Source organism: Gallus gallus, chromosome 18 (genome assembly GCF_016699485.2).
Source record: "Gallus gallus isolate bGalGal1 chromosome 18, bGalGal1.mat.broiler.GRCg7b, whole genome shotgun sequence".
NCBI lineage: Eukaryota > Metazoa > Chordata > Aves > Galliformes > Phasianidae > Gallus > Gallus gallus.
Genome location: NC_052549.1, coordinates 1,283,199 through 1,303,546, shown reverse-complemented (window position 1 = coordinate 1,303,546; position 20,348 = coordinate 1,283,199). Strand labels below are relative to the sequence as shown.

The 20,348-nt window shown below is 45.6% G+C and overlaps 1 protein-coding gene and 1 long non-coding RNA gene across 7 annotated transcripts in view; one reads left to right on the top strand and one right to left on the bottom strand.

Moving 5' to 3' along the window:
• MYH1G (myosin, heavy chain 1G, skeletal muscle (similar to human myosin, heavy chain 1, skeletal muscle, adult)) overlaps positions 1-20,348 on the top strand; it is a 42,674-nt gene that overhangs the window by 3,676 nt on the left and 18,650 nt on the right. The window contains exons 2-6 of one of the 3 annotated variants that reach the window (XM_046902056.1): positions 73-1,984; positions 2,399-2,878; positions 2,989-3,563; positions 3,722-19,708; positions 19,901-19,948. The gene's annotated coding sequence lies outside the window, so the exon portion shown is untranslated. 3 annotated transcript variants of the gene reach the window in all.
• Positions 3,959-20,348, bottom strand: part of LOC107054724 — a 125,666-nt gene continuing 109,276 nt past the window's right edge. For all 4 annotated transcript variants that reach the window (XR_006931718.1, XR_006931719.1, XR_005840837.2 and 1 more), the window contains 4 exons: positions 19,345-20,214; positions 13,231-13,269; positions 6,608-6,756; positions 3,959-5,120 (listed from right to left, as the gene is read on the bottom strand). This is a non-coding gene — a long non-coding RNA (uncharacterized LOC107054724). The remainder of the gene's footprint in view (positions 5,121-6,607; positions 6,757-13,230; positions 13,270-19,344; positions 20,215-20,348) is intronic.

Here is a 20,348-nt window from a genome sequence, read left to right as displayed (position 1 = left end):
GATGGCTCTCTGCCATTCAGGCCTTTGCAGGCTTCTAACGTCTCATTTTCACCTGTCACGTTTCACCTCCAGATCCCATCAAGTTTTGCTCTCGTGGAAAAGCAGTTCCATACCCATAGCCATCTTTGTTTCTCTTCTCTGCACATCACTTCTCGTACAACTGTGTGTAATGGAGATGTGAGTGAACTGACATCCTATGCGATGCTTCCTTCCTTTCTCCCTTCCTCTCACAGTCAGTTATGCTCTATTCTGAGCACTGACCTGTTGTTATCTTGGAGCCCATACTCTCGGGTATGTCCCGTGAGGGGCAGTTGGGGCACAACCTCTTATTCTACATGGAGACCTTCTGTGAATCCCAACTTCTTGCATGCTTGAACCCTTCAGGAAAGTATTTAAGGAAGCAGATCACAGAGTTGCTTTCAAAACCGACATTCCTCATTCTTGCCTTCTCAAAAGAAGCCAAGATAGGTCCACTGCTCAGGACCTGAGCCTGGAAGCTGTATTAAACTTTCTGAACCAGACAGCACCAGTGCTGTTTTCCCCCTGGGTTGGACTGGTTGGCTTGCAGGCCACGGGAGTAGCGATCACCTCATCTGCAGATAGAAGCGAGGAGGGAAGCAGGCTGGGAAAATGGCAGCAGGATTTTCAAGCTCCTTCCTGGTTCCGTGTGGCCCAGCTGGCTGCTGCCACCTGTGCACATCTGTTTTCCTGAACGTCTGCTCTGCCTGCCTGCATATCTGCAGGCGGGACAACGTGACACGAGCCCAGCAGATGGAGCTGTTGCAGAGGGAGAGCTGTCGTGTGTCCGGGAACCAGGAGCAGAACGAGTGCCAGCGAAGGATGACGAAGCCATGCTGTTTGTGTCCTGCTTCTGTGGTGTTGGCAGGCGGGCAGCGGTTGTGCCTGTGGGCACTGCAGCCACCAGCAGCAGAGCAGCAGTTACACACAGAAAGATCTGGTCCGGCATGAATTCTGGCTGTGTGGCTGTAGTGATTCCAGGACTTACATCCTATATATCTGCCAGCACTACAGAGTTAGCAGGTGGCAGCAGTGTCTGCCCTGCGATGGCCGTGTCTTATTTTGTGATGTTAAACAGGTGCATGATGTTAAACCTGAGCGAGAGCAGCATTACAGGTGTTATGAGTTCTCTGTTCCTGTCAACATCTGTGCACATGGAATGGACACTGAGAACTGCAGAATCAACGTTAAACCTTTCGTTCTGAGTTGTGGTTGATTGCTGTCAAATCTGATGGTTAATCTGCAGTGAACCCACCTGGCTGACAGAGCTGAGAATGTGGCCATACCGACACACCTGCATGAATCTGCTGTTCTCTGCGACCCTGAGGGCTACTGCTGCTCTCAGATGATCTGTGTAAGTTTCCCTTCATTGCAAAAGAGAAAAATCAGCTGCCCAGGAGAGGGACTTCCGTGACTGTTCTCTTCTGTTTTTTTCCTACAGACCTACTCGGGCCTCTTCTGTGTCACTGTCAACCCCTACAAGTGGCTGCCGGTGTACAACCCGGAGGTGGTGTTGGCCTACCGAGGCAAAAAGCGCCAGGAGGCCCCTCCACACATCTTCTCCACCTCTGACAACGCCTATCAGTTCATGCTGACTGCTTCTGCCAAATACTGCTCCTATCTGCCAGGGGATCACTTGCCTTGAAGCCACCTTCTGCAGTGCACTATCTCAGTTCCTCGTTCTGTCATCTTGCAGATTTTCTACTCAGGCTCACAGTTACTGTACTGTGGAATTAGGCGTGCTTCCCTTGTTTCTAGGTGGTGCAAAATCTGCTCGACTGCTTTCCCTGTCTTCTGAAATTGGATTTTATTTTTAAATTGCTGTGCTAGGATGGTATGACACAATACTGCATTTCTGATCTAAGCATGAAGTTGAACACCAGAAGAGGAAACACGGCGAAAGATGGGTGCAGTTACGTAGGACATACTGCCTGGTTTGCAGGCATGTGGCTTCAAGCAACTGCAGGTAGGTTCAGAACAGAGCTGGAAGGAACATTTTCCCCAAAATACATGGTTTTGGTTTGAATTAAGTCCTGTCCCATGTTAAATAGCAATAAGGAAGGTAAAGATTGGTAAAGAGAGAAACAAAGAGGGAAGCAGAAGGTAGAAAAAGGGAGAGAAGATGCAAAGTGGAGCACTGGAGTGGAAGAGAGGAGGAGGGAAAGAGCATGCATCTCCTCAGCTTTGCTTGCAAGCTTTTTGGTTCCTCCCTCTATGACGCTGGATTGCTGGTTCCCTACTGCTTCTCTGCAGCAGTTCTTTTTCCCGTTGCCGGGTGTGAAAATCAGTCAATCCTAATCACATAAGTAGATCTGTCCCTTTGACCTTTATCTCCAACAAAAAGCAGGTGTATAATGCTTTGCTCCATGCTTGCTTTCAGCATTGGAGAATTGGGTGCAGGGAAGACTGAATGCAAAGCGTGTCATCCAGCAGCAGTCACAGCAAGTGGAGACCTGGCCAAGAAGAAGGAATCCTGGATGAAAGTACGAAGCTGAAAAGCATTGCAGGGGGACACTTAACAGCCTGTGGCTTTGGACAGTATCAGTGACAGACATTGGCCTCAAAATATGAAGTGCCCTCTATTAGCTTCAGCCACTCTTAAAAAGCAGTAAGGGCAGGGGCTGATTGGCTGTGAGAGACACAGCAAATACAAACCACCAGAGCTGCCAGCATCGCTGCCCAGCAGCCTCTCCTCAAATACAGATAGATCTGGGGGATATTGTCTGAGCAGAGGCTCCAATTTCTCAATGTGAGCTGAGAACAATGAGCATGAGTGAAAACAGGAATAAAAGGAATTATTTACCATTTAGATGAAGTGCTGATTCTTGGTGCTGTAATGGAGAAGCTGGCACAGCATCAGGTTGTACAGCACATCAGGTTGTACAGCAATGCTGCTGAGCTGCGGCACCATCGCTTTGTCCCACCACATACCCTGTGGTGTTTCAAACTGTTATTCAAATATTCTTACAGGGTGCACCTGAGGATCGAATCATCAGTGTCAGCTCACTGCTGGAGGCTGCTGGGGATACCAAGGTGTGAGGAATGACAGCTCTTCACACACTTCAGAAGTTGTGCTCCATAGGGTTTGTCTCTGCCCTCCTGCATTTTGCGTCCTATTTGCCCATTTGTTGCTTGCATCGTGGAGCCAGTGGGTGGGAGAAGTGCCCTTATTGACAAAAGCATGGTTGTTTTTCAGATACTGATATGTTTACAGCTGTTTCATGCTCATGCTGCCGCCTGTTCCTCAAGATTCCCTGTCTCCAGTTTTTAAGTTTCACCCCCACACCACTACTCATTTCGTTACAAACCATTCCCTTTATCCCAGGGAGTGTTTATACATCATATTATATCGTATTACATCATATTATATCGTATTATAACATCATCAGTGTTTATAAGCACCTGAGGGGAAGGTGCAAAAGAACAGAGCGCAGTGGTGCCAGTGATAGGACAAGAGGCACCGGGCTTAAACTGAAACACAGATGGCTGTGTCTGACCATCAGAGAGCACTGCTGTGCTGCATGGGAGGCTGAACACTGGCTCAGGTACCCAGAGATGTTTTGGAGTCTCCCCTTTGGAGATACACATATCTGTCCCAAACACTCCACTATCCCAAACTGCTCCATTCTTATCTGTTCCTCAATAACTAAATAACTCTCAATGTTTTTTCTCATCCTAAATCCATAAAACGGGACCTTAACAGCTACCAGGAAGAAATTAACTTCATCCCGGATAAAACCAGAACGCTCCATTCTGCCTTCCCTTCTTCCACGTGATTCTGAACTCTCATCCCATTGGCAAGTTTATCTCAGTTGTCTTCCCCTTCTGCATATCAGTTCTTCCTCAAGTTTTCCTCATTTAAACGCGAAGGTAAAAGAGCCTGATGTCTGTTTGCTTTAACCATGTATGCAATATAGTTAATATATACAAGCAACAAAACTTATTTTTTAAATATTTTGTATTAAAACATAAAAAAGAGACAGCACCAAAAGCACTGATATGAAAGGGCAGGTAATTCTCTGAAGATGAAGCAGCTATCAAATCATAAGTCTAACGGTGTCTCCTCTGATCACGGTGTTCACCTGCACAAAGTTACATGCCGATGCTTTAGGGATGTGGTCAAAAACAAAGCAGGCAGTGGAGCGCCTGAGCTGCAGGACAGGTGGGCCTGAGGCCTGCCCCCGTGTCCCCAGCGAATTCTCAGCTCCCTCCTGGCCCTCATCTCCTGGGCTCTCAGGTCCCACCACATCGCCCAACTGCTTCACAAGAATCATCCCCTGAAGCAGTGACAGGCTGTGGCAGTTGTGCACAGAGCTCTGGAGGTTGCCTGTGCCAGGAGGAGGATCACTGTCATTTGTCTCCCTTCATCCTCAGTGCCCAAGGCTCAAAATAACCCCTCTTGCAAGGCTCCTGCGTGGGGCCGGGCCTGCTGCTGTAGATGATACGCCTCCACGAATAGCACTCGAAGACATTCCTCAGCGGGTAGCTTGCCTTCTATATCTCACTGCAACGTGTTGCCGTGCAGGAGCTGGACAACTGCGCTGTGTCCTAAGATGGCAGGTGCTATTCTTATCCCTGAAAGTCTTGCTCCGTCCGGCACAGCTCCTTTCTCAGCTGCAATGTTAACAGTCAGAAGCAGGCCGGAGAGGCCCCTCTGCAGCCGGTGGAATGGCAGTGTGTGAGCGCAGTGCCTGGGTGCTTGCCCTGCTCTGCTGGGATGTGCTGTGCCACCAGGAGCATGGCAGCTGCACAGGAACTGTCGGTGTTCAGCTGGGAATCAGCTTGGAACAGGTGAAGACATCACTTCTCTTGACATCGACAATGAGAAGCAAAGTCTGTGCATGTGAAAGCTCACTTTTTGCTGCTCAGAATGAGAACCCAAATCCGTGAATGCCTTCCCGTGGTGAGGAAGGCAGCAGTACTTGTTCCAAGCTTCCTGCAGGGCTGGCAACACTGCAGAGAGCCATGTCCCTCTCAGCCTGGTGGAGTAAGAGCAGCTCATGCTGACATCAAACACTGAATGGGGGTCCCAGTGCATGACATGTGATGTGAGTCACAAAATGCACCGTAATGTGGCTCTTGTTGCTGAAAAAAATAATAAGCTGGAAAACAAGAGAGAGGAAGTATGAGTAACCACAGTGCTGAAGGGGGTTTGAAATTGTGCTTGGCAGAGCAGGGAGGAGACAGGGAGGGGGAGAACAAGATGTGTGTGTGAAGGAAGCGGCAGGAGTGAGAAGATGGTAGAGGATGGTGGGAGTGGGAGAAATGACAACTCTGCGTCAGGTTGAGTTAAGAAAGGTCAGAGGAAACAGGAGGATAAATTATTGGTAAATAATAAAATGGCAATCTACACATGACCATCTAACCCATGGCTGTCCAACCTTTTGGCTTGCCTGGGCCACGTGGAGTGAAGAGGAAGCCCAGCTTGTGGCTACCACCTTTGCATGTGGGTTTTTTGGCTGTTGAAGGATATGACGAGAGGAAAACAACAAACACAGCAGAGGAGGAGAAAGGAGCAGAGGCTGAGCAACTTTGAGGGATGCCAGGAAGGAGAGGTTAGGTATGTAATGGGCAAAGGACCGAAGCAGTGATCTGAGCCAGGGAGGACGTCTGCAGGAGGAGCAGAGGCATGGAAAAAAAAAAAGACAGACACTGCTATAAAGCCTGCTGTATGATCAGGACCAAAGTGGGACATTGATGTGAGAGAAATGGAAGATGAGTTGCTTACTGCTTTATGGAGAATGAGGGTCATTTTGCATTCTCACTCTATTTGTGGAGTCAGAATGCCTGTCATCTGATCAGAGCCTGTGCAAAGGTCTTGAGAAAAATACCAGTTCATAGTGGCCATAAAAAAGGACCTCTGAGAGAAAGTTTAAAATAGATGCAACTGATGGGTTTATATAGAGCTGCTGTCCTGTGTGGACTGTATGAACTTCAGGAAACCTCCTGAGCCCAACAGTAGCAATTCAGTTCTAGCAGAACAAGTGGGTTGAAAACATTTCCCTTCAGACACGCTGTCAGTAAAGCCACATTCAGCAGTTCACAGTAAGGAGCCCCTGGAGAGAAGGAAATCACACAGAACCCAAGTTTTGCTGTTAGGGCTTCAGAGCAGTGCTCTTACAGCTCCAGCAGAGTAGGCACCACCATCTCCACATGCCAGCAGCTCCATGAGGTCAGCACAGTGCTGCTTGGAGAAATACAATTCAGTGTACACGGAGTGTTTGGAACTGAAGCACTAAGGGGCAAAATGCAGGCTTAGCAAATACATGAGGCAGAGAGCAGTGCAGGGTCATGGGATGGCTCTGCTCTGAGATTCTACAACTGGGAAGGCATTGGCCAATTGTAGCAGCAGGCGCTTTGAGGAATCTGAGGGACTAACTTGCAAGGAAGGCAACATAAGCCTGTATTGCTTGACAAAGCAGTAATTGACTGAATTTGGCACTGCACCTTGAGATGCTCTGGGCAGCCTGGTCTAGTGGTCGGTGATCCTGCCCATGGCAAGGGGGTTGAAACTAGATGATCTTTGAGGCCCATTTTCAACCCAGGCCATTCTATGACTCTATGATTCCATGCAGCAGATTTGGGATACCTTTTCTCAGGCCATTGTCCTCTTTGAGATGTTAAGCAACTTTCTCTCTTCCTTTGGACTCAGTGTTCACTTCTCCTTTTGCATAAATTCAGATCTTCTCGCGTACTTTGTGACAAGAGACTTGGAGAGAAACATCTGTCCCTAAAAGACTTAAAGTGAGGTGAGCAGGTAATTTCCACAGAACAGAGAATGTAAGCACTGCCAGACTGCCCCAGCTGCTCATCTCCACGTGGGGCACCCTGGCTGCTGGCTGTCCAGTGGCACATCACCATCACTGTCTCCTGATGGAGCTGGTTTGCTTTGCGCAGCTAAGTTGCAGTTCAGAGGGAGCAGAGGCGTATATGGTTCCCTCTGTCTGTCAGGTGGATATAGAGAGCAGTTAAGAAAACGTTCAGGTTGACCACCACGGATAAAATGAGCCTGTTGACAAATTTCCTGAGGATGCAAAAGGAACTTTTCCGCAACACAGGAAGTTAGTTTAGAAAATATTCTGCTAAGTAGGTAACTGCACTGCTGTGATCACAGCACTCAGCAGATATTATGGTGTCCTAACCTTGAAAAGTCTAACATTTAAAGAGAACAGGATTATACAAATTCCAGTACCAGTATATTTCCACTTACAGCACTGAAACCTGCCCAGAAGTGGGATTTGTGCATCTGTCTAAGATGAGTGTCAGCAAAGGAAGATATCACTTCATTGCTCTCTTTTTTAGGATGCAGTTGTTGCTAGTTCTAATATTATGCACCTAATCCTGATTTCCCTTCCCTCCCCTCCCCTCCCCCTTTTGCCACTTGCGCTCTTTCTTCTCTGTCTTACCCGGAGGCCTCATAGCCTGCCCACCCCACTCCCCTGCTCTGTAACTGGAGCCCCTCAGCTGCTTTGGTGGGTGACAGAAAGGGCATCCTGAATGTCACCTCCTTGGCAGTGGCTGCTGCCCAGATCTCTTCCGCTGATGTTTGCATGAGGAGCCTGAGTCATGGTGCACCTCTGATAGCCCAGAGCTGGTCATCCCCAAATAAGAGGTGGCCTCTTTACCTGTATCTCTGCAGCTTTGCTTGCTGCTCTGTGCCAACTGAATCTCATGCACTGTCGTGTTGCTGAAAGCCACCTACCACACCATCCCTGTAAGGCAGGCCGTGCAGTCACCAGCCAAAAAAACCCTTTGTGTGGCTGCAACCAAATGTCAGCTTCTCTGCCCATTCAGTGCCTCTGAGCTGTACATAGGCCAAACCCTACAGAAATCCAGTCTCTGAAAGGAGAATCAGGGTTAAGAGGTAAGAAGGCTACCAGAGAGCAAGTAATTGTCTCCAAATGTCAAGTCAGTGCTTGATAGTGGCCACAAAAGGCAATCAGTATTAGGAATGATCAGGATCAACTGAGAACAAAACAGAAATCACTGTGCCAGGTTCACAAACCACGTGCTCTCCAAGGCTTTGGCCTGCACAAGTGGAAAGGTTATGTAGAAAGATGTCAACACTGATGCAAACACTGGAGAGACAGTGACTACGATTCTTCACTTTGGAAAAGGAATGACCAGGTGGGAAGATGATATGCTTTCATAAAGTTATAAATACTTTGGAAAATGTGAAATTACATTTGCACCAGTCATCTTATATACCCTCCTTACAGAGTACCTGCCAGACCTTTGTTCTAAGGTGATATGGCTGGCTGTATGTTCTCAAATTTATGAGGCTGCCTCTACAAGTGCTGTCTTTCTGCCCCAGTTTTCCCACAGTTGAGTAACCCTCACAGTAGTACTCACTGTGGGAAATGGGCACACAGCTGCTGTTCCACATCCTCTCAAATGGGCTGAAGCTAAGTTCTGTACAGCAGCCATCTATCCTACCAGCTGCAAGCCTGGAAAGCCAATAGTCTGCCCACATTCCTCTGCTCCAGCTCAGCCACTTTGACCTCCTCTGCAGGAGCAGGCTGATCCTAATACCTGGCATCTAAACTGGTAAAAAATACTTACTCAGGTACTGTCACTCAGGTAGCAGGTAGCAATGCAAGGGAGATGACAGCTTGAGGCACCATCAGATTGCCTTTAATTAGGAAGCATCATAGTGCTGTAGATCCTAACTAAGGAAGTCTTGTCGAACAACCTAAATGAAAGTGAAGCTGGTGTTCTGAATGAACTTGCTGTGCAATCAGTGTCTTTCATGTTGACTAGGCAGGGTGTTCTTCCTCTTGAAATTCTGAGGGAATACATGCTAATTCCTCTGAAAATAAGTCTCAGATTCAGCAGATGCACGTGGCACAATGGAGGACACATTTCTTGGCATTTGTACTGTTTGTGCCTGTTAAGAGATTTGCTACTGAACTCTGTGGGGGTGGGCAGGAGGGGGGCAAAGAAACAGTCGCAGCTGTGTCTTGGTGGTATTGCTGCCTTTCCCAACATAAAAATATCACTGATGTCACATATAAAACCTCTTTCCAGTTTCTTCCAAGAAGAGCAGACAGGAGATGGGGGGTAGGGGAGGGGGGTTGTAGTTCTACTGCTTTGCTCCTGCAGCCAAAGAGGGAAGAGAATCCTTCTCTCAGTAAAACATCAGTGGTTGAGAAATCCCTCTAGTTTGTTCTTTCTTTTACTGCCATGAACTAAAAGAAGGTATGAGACTGTGTTTCCATAAAATCCATTGCAAGCCCCTGAGAGGCCGATAAAGCAGGCTGCTTTGATCCCCTTGCCTCTTAGCTCGACTGCCTTAATATCAGATTATCTCATTCAACTGCACAGCTCACATTACAGGTGGGCATGTAGAACAGCAGGGGACTCGGTGAGTTTCTGTATTTTGCTCTGAAGCGGTCCAGTGGTGAATAAGAACATAGGAGGGAACTCCAAATCCCCAAACCACTCTTGCTTTTGGAGAGGATGATATTTGCAGAAATACGCAAACATACATAATGAAATTTTGCTTCTTTTGTGTCTGCTTTCCCTAGAGTGGGACTGGGCAGTACCTCACTATTGTAACAGTTTCCTAGTATTGCCTAATCCAAATTTGCAATTTTTGTTCAAGTATAAGATGGAGTTTTTAAGAGAAGTTGTCTTGGAAAGGTACCTTGTTTCATACTCCCATGTCGTCTGAAATTCACAGTGGGAATTTGGATCTGCTGCCTTGCACAGAACCATGCTGGAGTCATGGGTATCTGGATCAGACAAATCTGGGGTTATTCTCCTGTAGCATCAGCCATTCGAATTATAATAGGTTTGCAATTTCCCCTCCATGGTCAATGGAGAGGAAAGGACTCCTCCATAGGAAGCCAGGCTAAGGAAAGTTTCTTAATTACGGAGATATTCGTTCTTCCCTTTTTACTATGAAGGGGGCCCAGGAAACTCAGAGCACACACATCACTTTCATGTGGTTGTGGGTAGGACTCCTACCACCCATGTGCACACATTTACCTTGCTCTATGAGCCCAACTTTAACCCAATTTAGTGCTAATGAATCACAGTGCATTTGGGAAAATGTGCTTTAAACTAAATTACTGATGATAATACTTCACAGTTATCACTATTATTGCTTATTTTGCAAACAAAGAGTGGACAAAGTAGCAGAAATGGTCTGCTACTCTGAGTAAGCAGGGCTTTCAGGAAAAAGAATACATATTGTTATCTTCAGGGGCTCTAACAGAATTCATTAACCATGGCAAACTATTTCTTCCCTTTGTGATTCTTCAGCATGGAGGCTTGCTAAAATCAGACTGAGCTGGACACTCAGAATCTTGTAATTCTTGTGTTGCCCCACGTGTACCCTCCTGCTATTCTCTCATGATACCTTCATTTACCTTTGCTCCTTCTTTCACTAACTGCCTGACCCAGCTTATCTACGTGTGTCCCTAAGGGCTGCTGAGGCACCCATCCTCTGCAGGGGAGGTGTTTTCTGGGAGGGAAGCCTCAGCTGTACCTCACAAAATGCATGCTCTCAGCCAATCTGAAGCTTTAGGACTATGCACGGTCAGCCTGTCACAGTGCAGAAGGCAGCTGCCATCCAGAAGGAACTTGGTTCTAATCCTTGGTTCTACAAATTCTGTTGCCTCTAGTGATGCCTGCAGTCATGTCAAGATTCCTGAGAGAAAAAGGCCATGATGTGCTTGTAAAGACAGTCCAAGCCACAAAAATAGGACAATGCCCTTCCACAAACTGCTAGCAGCCAGGCCCTCCCAGATTCTGCATGAATGCCTCCTTTATCTTCCCCAGCAGCTCTTGGCTTTTTTTCCTTCAAAGCCCTCTTCCCTTATCAGATAACATCCAGGCTGGATGGGGCTGCGAGCAACCTGGGCTAGTGGGAGGTGTCCCTGCCTGTAGCAGGGGGTTGGAACTAGATGATCTTAGAAGTCCCTTCCAACCCGAGCCATTCTATGATTCCATGATCTCCAGGTACACTTTTTTTGCTTCTTTCCACATTCTCATCTCTTACACTGCCACCTTCCACTCATCATTCTCTCTCATTTTCCCCTCCTTCCTTTGACCTCAACCTGTCCCTGGTGGGATTTCCTTCACATGGCACTCACAGAGCTGCATGCCAGCCCTCCCCCTTCCCATGCTCAGAACCAATAGTCTGTCAAAGGAGCAGCACATCCACACAGGCATTCCTGGTCAGGGCATCAGGGCACTTGGGGAGGATTAGCTGAAGTGACCTGTCCCCAGGTACAGGAGACACCTAACCCTGTTCTTCAGACTCAAGGGCATTGACCCACAAGAGGAGGTTTCCTACCTGAGCGGAAGCCGAGCAGCTCTGAGCTCTCTCCAGCCTTCCAGGGCTCAATAACAAGGGGTGTAAGGGGATCCCTGTTAAAGGAGATGTCTGCTCTATCTATCCTGTGAGCATTACAGACTCTGTGTGGGGTGGACACATGGACAAGTTACTGAAAGCTGAGAAGGTTAAAGGTTTCTTAGGCTTCACATAGAGATAGCAGGAAAGAGCTTACACTTCTGTCTCCCATTACTGGCAGTAACACAGGTTATACTGTTTTCAGTATGGTTTCCCATGTGTGGCTTGTTTTTGCTTTAGTCACATGACGTCTTTCACCAGCTTGAGGGGGTCTGTACTTTAGAAGTCTTCACCACTGGGATGGTGAGAAATATCTCAGGAGTGACAGACTGTGCAATCCTTTGATCTCACTCCATACAGACATTTGTAAAGAATTTTCCTAATGACTAACTGGTGCCTCTCAAGTCGTGATTTTTGATCATTGTCCCTTGTTACACTGCCTACCACTAATTGGAAAAGTTTAGAAGATTGTATTTTTAACTGCCCTTCATGGAACTTAGTCCTTTTCCCCTCACATTAAAAACCCTGGAAGTCTCTTTATAGGACTAGTTTTCAAGACCATCTTCATCGTCTTAGTTCACACCCTTTTTGAACTGGAGAGCCCCAGATTGGACGAACCATTTCAGATGACAACTCACTCATACCAAACAAAAGGGATTATAGCTTCTGACAGTCAGCTGAACATGCTCAGAGCATCATCCAGTATCTTTGCCTTGTTCGCAGTGAGAGCGCTCATTATCCTTCTGGGCACCCATCATAACTCCCAAGTCCTTTTTAGCTGGGCTCCTTCCGAACTGGTCAGTTCGCAGCTCGTACTGACACCTCAGGCTATTTTTCTCCCAGGTGTGAGCTTTCCACTTGTCCACACTGATCTTCATAAGATTTGTGTTGATTCAGTCTTCATGTCTCCTAATGTATCTGGAATGAAGCTCTGTCATTTGTTTTCTGCCTAATTTAGTGTCATTCATGAATTTGACAAAGTTGAATTTTGACTCCTTGAATTCCTTTCAACCAAATGTGTGTTCTGCAAGGAAAAAGGGAATCCCCAGGAAGCCACTGATCTTTTGACTTGTTTTTGAAAAGTTGATGGGAAAGAGGAAACAAGTGAGACTGACTCAATAAGGTTGAAGTTAGTAAGGCTATAAAAAGCTTTGAACAGTTGAAGCTTGTACCAGTGCACTGCTTATAAACGGAAACAGGCAGTTTCCAGCAGTACATCTGCCACAGTGGAATTTGCTAGGACAAGTATTTACTATGCATTTTGACTTAGAAAAAATATGCAGATGAACACAGGACAGTGATGGCTATCTACAGCCCCTAAGATGTCAGAGGTTTGTAACCTGTTTTCCCTCCCTTCCTCTGGCACAGCACTCTGTTCTAGTCAGAGGAGCAGAGGGCTGGAGAGTAGTCCTCAGGGGGAAAGGCTGAGGATCAGCAGGCCTCAGTAAAAAGTAAAAGATTCCTTTCCTGCAAAACCTCCTGTCATACAGGTGCACTGGTGTGTTTCCAGCTCATGAACTCAACCGCACTGAATACACACAAGAGGGAGTTTCCCACTAATCAACATATGGCAGCCTGCAGGTTCTTCCACTTTCTCACTTTGTTCTCATTGTGCCACCCTGCTAAAACACATCCTCTCGTCCTTTGTCTCTCAGGACTCAGGAGAAGAAAACCCACATCTGAAAAGCTAGTAGACAGTGGGGCAGCTGCCTCATCTCCATCTCAGGAGGGATCTATTTTCAGCATGTCTGAACCCCTGTCCACCATGGAGAATATCAGCATTGCCTCACAGTGCTGCTGCACAGGACAGTCAGTATCCAGAGACGGCTTTCTGTCTGCCTCTGCTCCTTTACCTGCTGGTGCTTTGCTTCTAGTCCCAGAAGAGTCCAGACCTGCAGAAATGGAAGCAGAATTGACAGAAAAGTAATGGCAGACAGAAAGCTTTGTGTTTTTAATCCATCTCAGTATTTCATTGAATAGGAAAAGCATCAAATAATATGAAGAGATATATGTGGTACAACTACCACTGATTATATTTGATATGGTACTTAGAAGTATATTTTCTACATCATATAATGTAATTGTACCTTCAGTTACAGTTGGTTAGGATGTTATTTAAGCTGATTTGCAAACAGCCATGGCTATTGAGTCACTTTTGCCAGCACGAAGGATTTCAGCTTTCAGACTTGTCCAGACCTTTCACATTTAAACTGAAGAGTTGTGACTGTTAACAGGCAGCGTTAGCAAGCAGATGCAGCTCCGCAGATCTACTACAAATGGTGGGAAATGGTGAAAATATGTTCAAAAAACAAAACTAGAAAGCAACCTTTTAATGGTCACATGAACAGAGAGATGCATTTATTTCTCACAATAATAAAATTTGAATTCAGATATGCCATGGTAGCCCTGGAAGGGAAGGTGAGGTCTGGGAAGATGTCATGCTATGTAGGGAAAGCTGTGCAGCTGCATCATTGTGACCATGGAGTTTGACTGCAGTGATGAAGTTCCCCCTTCTTCCTAATAACTCTGTGCTTGATTAATTCTTGAATTCATGGAATAATTCTGGAAATGACTGGGGCAGTAAATGGATCTTCTCTACACTAGCAGGGACAGGCGAGGCACAGATCTATTCTCTGTAAACAGTGGTGGGACCTAAGAGAATGGGTTGAGCTGTGTCAGGGGAGGGTCAGGTTGGGTATTGACAAAAGGCTCTTCACCAGAGAGTGGTTGGGCACTACAACAGGCTCCCAGGGCAGTAGCCATGGCACCAAGCCTGATGAAGCACACAAAATGTTTGGCCAACACTCAGAAATGGGGTTTGAATTTGGAGTGAATCTTTGTGGAGCCAGGAGATGGACTCGATCTTCCTTGTGCGTCCCTTCCAACTCAGGATATCGTATCGTTCTATGATTCCTTTTGCATCATGGCACTTGCACAAGTACCTCCTTGTTGTGGCTCTTCTAGAGTGGTTTCTTTCTTCTGGAGGGGTTTCTAGAACAACTTTGATATTTTGTTTGAATGGCGCTGCATTGTTTCACGGTGAATACTGTCAGGTCCCTGCACCCCTGCTAATCTAAGCTACCAGGAATTTTTTGTATTACAGTCAGCTGACAGAGGAGTAAGCAGATACACTTGGTATAATCTATACAGCCTGCTTTGTGATGAAGCAGGCTTTAATGCAAAGTGTATTTTATCTGAACTGTGTTTGCAAAGTGTTCTCAGCATGAGAGCTGCATCTCCATATATAACATCTTGGAGAATTTTGCTATGTTTCAGTAAACCTTCAGACTTATGATTGATTAATACCAATCTCCTTTCAGGTATGTTCACTCTGAGATACTACACAAATCTCACATACCCATAGTCACATTAGGCTAACTTTGAGGTTTATACTGGTATCAAATTATTAATAATGAGCAGTTAATGTGGACATAGCTCAATGCCTGTGATAGACACAGGAATCCAAATTATAAATTCACAGTAAGAATAGTTTCTCCTTCACTGAACAGAAGTCAGCATATATAGTTACACTGTGATTTTGTATATGCCTGTGTAAACGTTCTGCTAAACAAGGACTTCCTCCAGCACCTAATGCAGGGCTAGTGGGGACAGCATGCCCTGAAGTTTTTCTGTGCCCCTAACTATCAGGCATCATTCTCAGTCTTCCCTGTAGGATGAGACTGCCAGCAGTTTTCTAAGTTCTCCTTTGAAGACTTAAGACTTTTTACCCTCAGGTAAGCTCCAATAACTATTTTTATTCTCTATATGCATGGCATTCAGCTCCTTCCCCTGATGTGTGCCTATGATTGATTGAGCTCTGGACTCCTGATGCAGATTCCCATTCCCGTCAATCAGAGATGTAGTCATTTACTCCATGAAGATTAGAAGTTTTCAGATTTCTTCATGAAGGGCTGCCTTCTGTGTCAATTCACTGTGGGTGGGACCGCCCAAACCTTTCAAGCTCCTAGGTTAACCCTCTATAATTCCTCTGCATGCCAAGTTCCTTTCCCTCCTAAAGAGATGACCAGACACTACATACCTAGTCTGGCACAACCCAAGGTCTGCAGTTTTGGAGCAATCAGAATAGATTGGTAGAAAGCCTTTTCCTTGTTGACTCTGGGTAGAGGGGAGATGCTTCTTCACATTTCAGTTGAATAGTTCTACAGCTACCATTTTATTTGTATGTGTCAAGAAACATGGTAATTCCTTCTGGTGGTAGGAAAGCTGCCAGATTTCTAATTCTGAGTTAATAATAATGATGCTAGAAGTCTTACTAGTCCCTCTTCTGAATAGGGCTGTGAACTCCTACCCCTCAACCTTCAGGTTGCCTATTTCCACGTGGCTGTTATGGCCCTATATGCAGAACAACTTCAGTCCCAGTGAGCCAGAACCACTATTAAAATGAGATCCTATTGGCTGGTAGTCCTACCGTCTGGACTTTCCTCCAAGGATCAATCAGAGACTAGTGTCAATGAACTGCATAGCACGGTATTTGAGATGATAAAGGCTGAATTCCTGAAGGAGATGGCAGACAGTTTGGTCTCATTACCAGTCTATGTATTCTTGCCTCCTTGGCCATTATATTCACTCTACAGGAATCTCATGCTGTTTGTATATAGGTCCTGTTTATTAGGGCAATATCAAGGTGCCTGAGGACTTCAATTGCTTTGTTTTGATGTCACAGGAGGCCTTTAGATATATCTGAAAGTCCACACATGACCTGGCTAACTCAATTAGCAATATTTATTAACATGTGAGAGAGTCATTAGAGACTCCATCCTGTGTCACAATTACACTGTGAGCAGGACTTGTCAAGGACTCACAGAAGAAGCAGTAATGCAGGATAATTGTTCTCCTACTTAACATCTCCTCCTCACACCAATAAAGGCATTACATTTGTACTTTACTCATTCCCTCCTGGAAGGTTTCTCCTTGACAGGACAGGGGAAAGTGTTTGACTTGGCTTCTCTCAATAAATTAAGCTCTTCTTTTCATCGGCTGTGTTTTCCCTTAACTAAGTGAATGTTAAAATAATCCTGTCATTCCATCTGCACAGAAACAAGTCCTGCAGATGACTAGGACTGTATAAGAAATAGTAAAATACTGAAAACTGCAGCAAACTTCACATAAAGACTAACAAGTTGGAAGTAAAGTTGAAGAGTTATAGGGAGTCCATCTTTGTTGACTCACTTGTAGTAATCAGACAGAATGCAAACCAAAATATTATCTTCACCAAAGAACAACCTCATTCCTGTTATCTTCAGATCAGAAAAGATGTGACTACATCCTTTTGTGTAAGGTAAAACTGTGTATAGCTTCCTTAGAAGACCCATAATTACATGAATAAAAATTCAATGAGGGGATATTGCTTGCATATATTTTAGTACAAATGTGCAAACAGACAGTCACTCAAATATGTGTTTCCTTGTCTTTGAGAATGGATGTCTACATGAATGTTCATTTCGCTCTTCATATTCAGTTCTACTTCAGTCTCAGAGGAGTCCTGAAGGCTTCCTGATTCTGCTGTTGCTAAGACTGACTTAACATAAAGAATTTTCTGTACTGTGTCTGTATGTGCACCAATGAATACTACATCAAAATCCAGGACTGAATACTGTGTCCAATAGTGCTGAGGAAGGGAAAAGTCCCCCAGCTGGGGAGGAACAACTACCCAGGAACCAAAACATGTTGGAGGCCAATCAACCATAAAATGGAAAGCAACTTTTAAATAAAAGACATGAGGTTCCTGGTGGACATCAGGTTGAATTTGAGCCAGCAACATGTTCTTTCTATAAAGAAAGTGAATGGTAACTTGGTCTCTATTAGAAGATGTGCCATAGCAGGTCACGAGAGGTAATCCTTCCCCTCTGCTGAGCACTTTTCAGGCCACATCTGGAATACTGCATCTATTTTCAGGCTCTCCACTACAAGAGACTACACTGATGTATTTGAGAGTCCAACAAAGTGTCTTGAAGACGATTAAAGGACTGGAGCATCTCTGATATGAGGAAAGGCTGAGAGAACTAGACTGTTCATCTTGGAAATGAAAAGATTCAGAAAAGATCTCATCAGTGAATAAATACATGAATGAAGACAGTAGAGAAGACAGAACCAGGCTTTTTTCAGTGGTGGCCAACTGAGGGCAAGAGGAAATGGGCACATAGAAAATGTGGGAGGCTGCATCTGGTCTTCAGGAAAAACTTTTTGACTCTGAGGCTCAATCAGCAATGGAACAGGTTTCCCAGAGAGGTTGTGAAATCTCCATCCTTGTGGATGTTTAACAGCCATCTAGCCTCTCCTTCATTTCCTTGCCCTAGTCACAACATTTTTCTGAGATTTAGACCTCTCTGAAAAGGCATTAGTGTTCTAAAACTGCCTTATAGGGACCTAGGGACACAATGTTAAATCCCCAAAGCACTGCTGGGTGATTGCCAACGCTGAAGAGACATGCATTTGCTAACCACTTCCTTTCCAGACTAGGCTTGTCCATGGCTGACTGCATGCCTAGAGCTGCCTGGTGATGGGCTTCTCTCCTCCCTATTGTATAGCTAGGTCCACTGCTTGGGAAATTCAACAGGGAAAAAAAAAAAGCAAACAAGAAGAGCTCTACTGAGAAGACTGCCTTTGTCACTGGCAACTGGAAATTCAAAGACTTTCAGTCCCCATAGTCAGACATCTGGCCTAGGACACTTGGCTGCTGAGAACAGGGCCCCACAGGAAAGCAGCTGCAGCTACTTAGTGCTTCACCTGCAGCTGCCAAGGGATGCTGCCTGGACAGTGCAGATGCTGCAGCTTCGCAGGAAGGGGGAGACTGAAGCTCCCTCCTCCACCTGGGGGGAGGAAACCCCCAGCTCTCCCATCCTGGAGTGGCCTCATCCATCTCTGCTCCTCCCAGGCCTTGCTCTTTGTTCATGGTCTTCTGAACCCTGTGCTTAGAGCTGCCAAGGCCCTCTTGTCCCCTTCTTGGCCAGACCTGTAACCACTGGGATGCAGGGCACCACGTGGCATTCATCATCCTGATTTGGATGGGCTTGAGCTCCAGGTTGAGGCCCAGACACCCAGAATTTGGGTGCTGCAGTGCCAGAGCCCTCCTCAGCAAAGCTCTTTATGCACGAGTCAGTGCCTGGTGCTGGCTTTTACATCCATTCTCACAAATCATTTTTCTTACCTTGTCCCTGTGTTAACTACTGACTTCTGTTAATGACCAAGAAAAGAACATGCTGAAATTTAACAGTTTTTAAAGCAGCTCACATGACAACTGCCATTTCCTATATTGTTCACTCTTCAGAACTACCAGCAAATCCCTCTTTCCCATGCTATCAGCACTGTACTGGCATGTTTGCCAGCCCCAGTCCTCTGGTATACGTAACACTGTGTTTTTTGGACTGCATGAATGTGTGCAAGATATCTTTGATGAGATGTGAGGGATGTATCAGGCACAGAGAATCTGGAATGTCTAGTTATTTCTAGAGCTGTGACTGACTAGGGGGATTTTTCTGTGAATTGTAGGTAGGGAAAAAGCTGTGGGGGTCATTTCTAGATAAGTTATCTTTCCTTGGGTTATAGGAATAGTGAAACCTGGATAAGATAAAAGGTTTTCCACAGAAGAATGGAGCATCTCTTGCTCACTGGCACTGACCTGAAAATCAGAAGTCTCAGGAGGTTATAACCTCTCTTACAGCACTCATTGGTGCACAAGGTCACAACAACAAATGTACATGCCTCCGCGTGTGTGCTTTTTCTGATATCTCTGAAGTTGCCTCACATTGCTCACAGAGGCATCAGATTAAAAATCCAGCTAGAACCCAATTTCTCATTTACTGCAACTTTTTCCTGCTGTACTTGTAACACTTGTGTTGTATGTTCACATTTTTGCTTTCAGGATTTTACCATCACAACTGCTAATTTCTCTTTCAACATCCTGTTCTGTCTATTGTACAGCTGGGGTAGCTGCAGCACACACATACCAAGCGATCCACCCTGGGTCATACAGTGAGTCGGTGGGAAAGCCAGCAATAGAATCCATAAGTCCTGCATCCAAGTTCTCTAAGTGCCTTGACTAGTCCAGATTCCCTCCTTAACACCCTTGTCAAATTGTTTATAGGAGATGTATTCATATAGTCGGTAAGACATCAAAATTTTCTAATTATATCTAGTCATGTCAAATGACAATTATGCCCTTAGTTCAGTTTGCCAGACAATGCTTTACCAAAGAAGGCTTGCCAAAAATTTTTTGACCGAAGAAAGAGTAGGCATCTGTAGCATCTGCAGATGAGATCGTATAAAATGTCCCTGCAGCAAGACTGCCCTGTCTCCACGGAAAGCTTCAAGGTAAGTGGATGGGATCTGCAGCCGTGCAGGAGTCTTTCTGTGTTACAGCATTCCTCTGCCTCCAGTGCTCATTTCCAAGAGGAGGCTCAATTCCTCAGCTCGAGTTTTTAATCTGCTTTCAAGACACCTGCACATTTTCACTCTGGAATTCTGTGCAGCTGCAAGTAGGGACTTGCCATTTCTGTTTTACAGCACTGACCAGCTGCCAGGCTGCAAGCCACCCATCTGGTGTCACAAGAGGTAAGAACCTGATTTATTCATGCTTTTGGGTGGGATTTCTGGATGGATGAACAATCACCTTTTTCACCCTGCATTCAAAGCTGGTGTGATTACAGTAGGCAGGTGGTGGGGTGCTCATGGCTGGCAAGGTTTTCAAATGGCTGTGTTTGTATCTCCCTGCCTCCAATGGCAGACGAGGAAATTCCCATTGGAATGCTCTTCATTTCTGCTTAACTGACCAAACAGGGAGTGAGGCGTGCTGGCTTCACATCACTGCAGCAGTAGATCTGGACCAAAATGAACAAAGAAGGAAAAAGTGCAAAATTGTATATTCTTCCTCAAAACGTTATCAATAAATCATCTGAGAATACAGACCTTATTACCATCTTTGTAAAATGTCAAAGCTCTTTCAGATATCCAT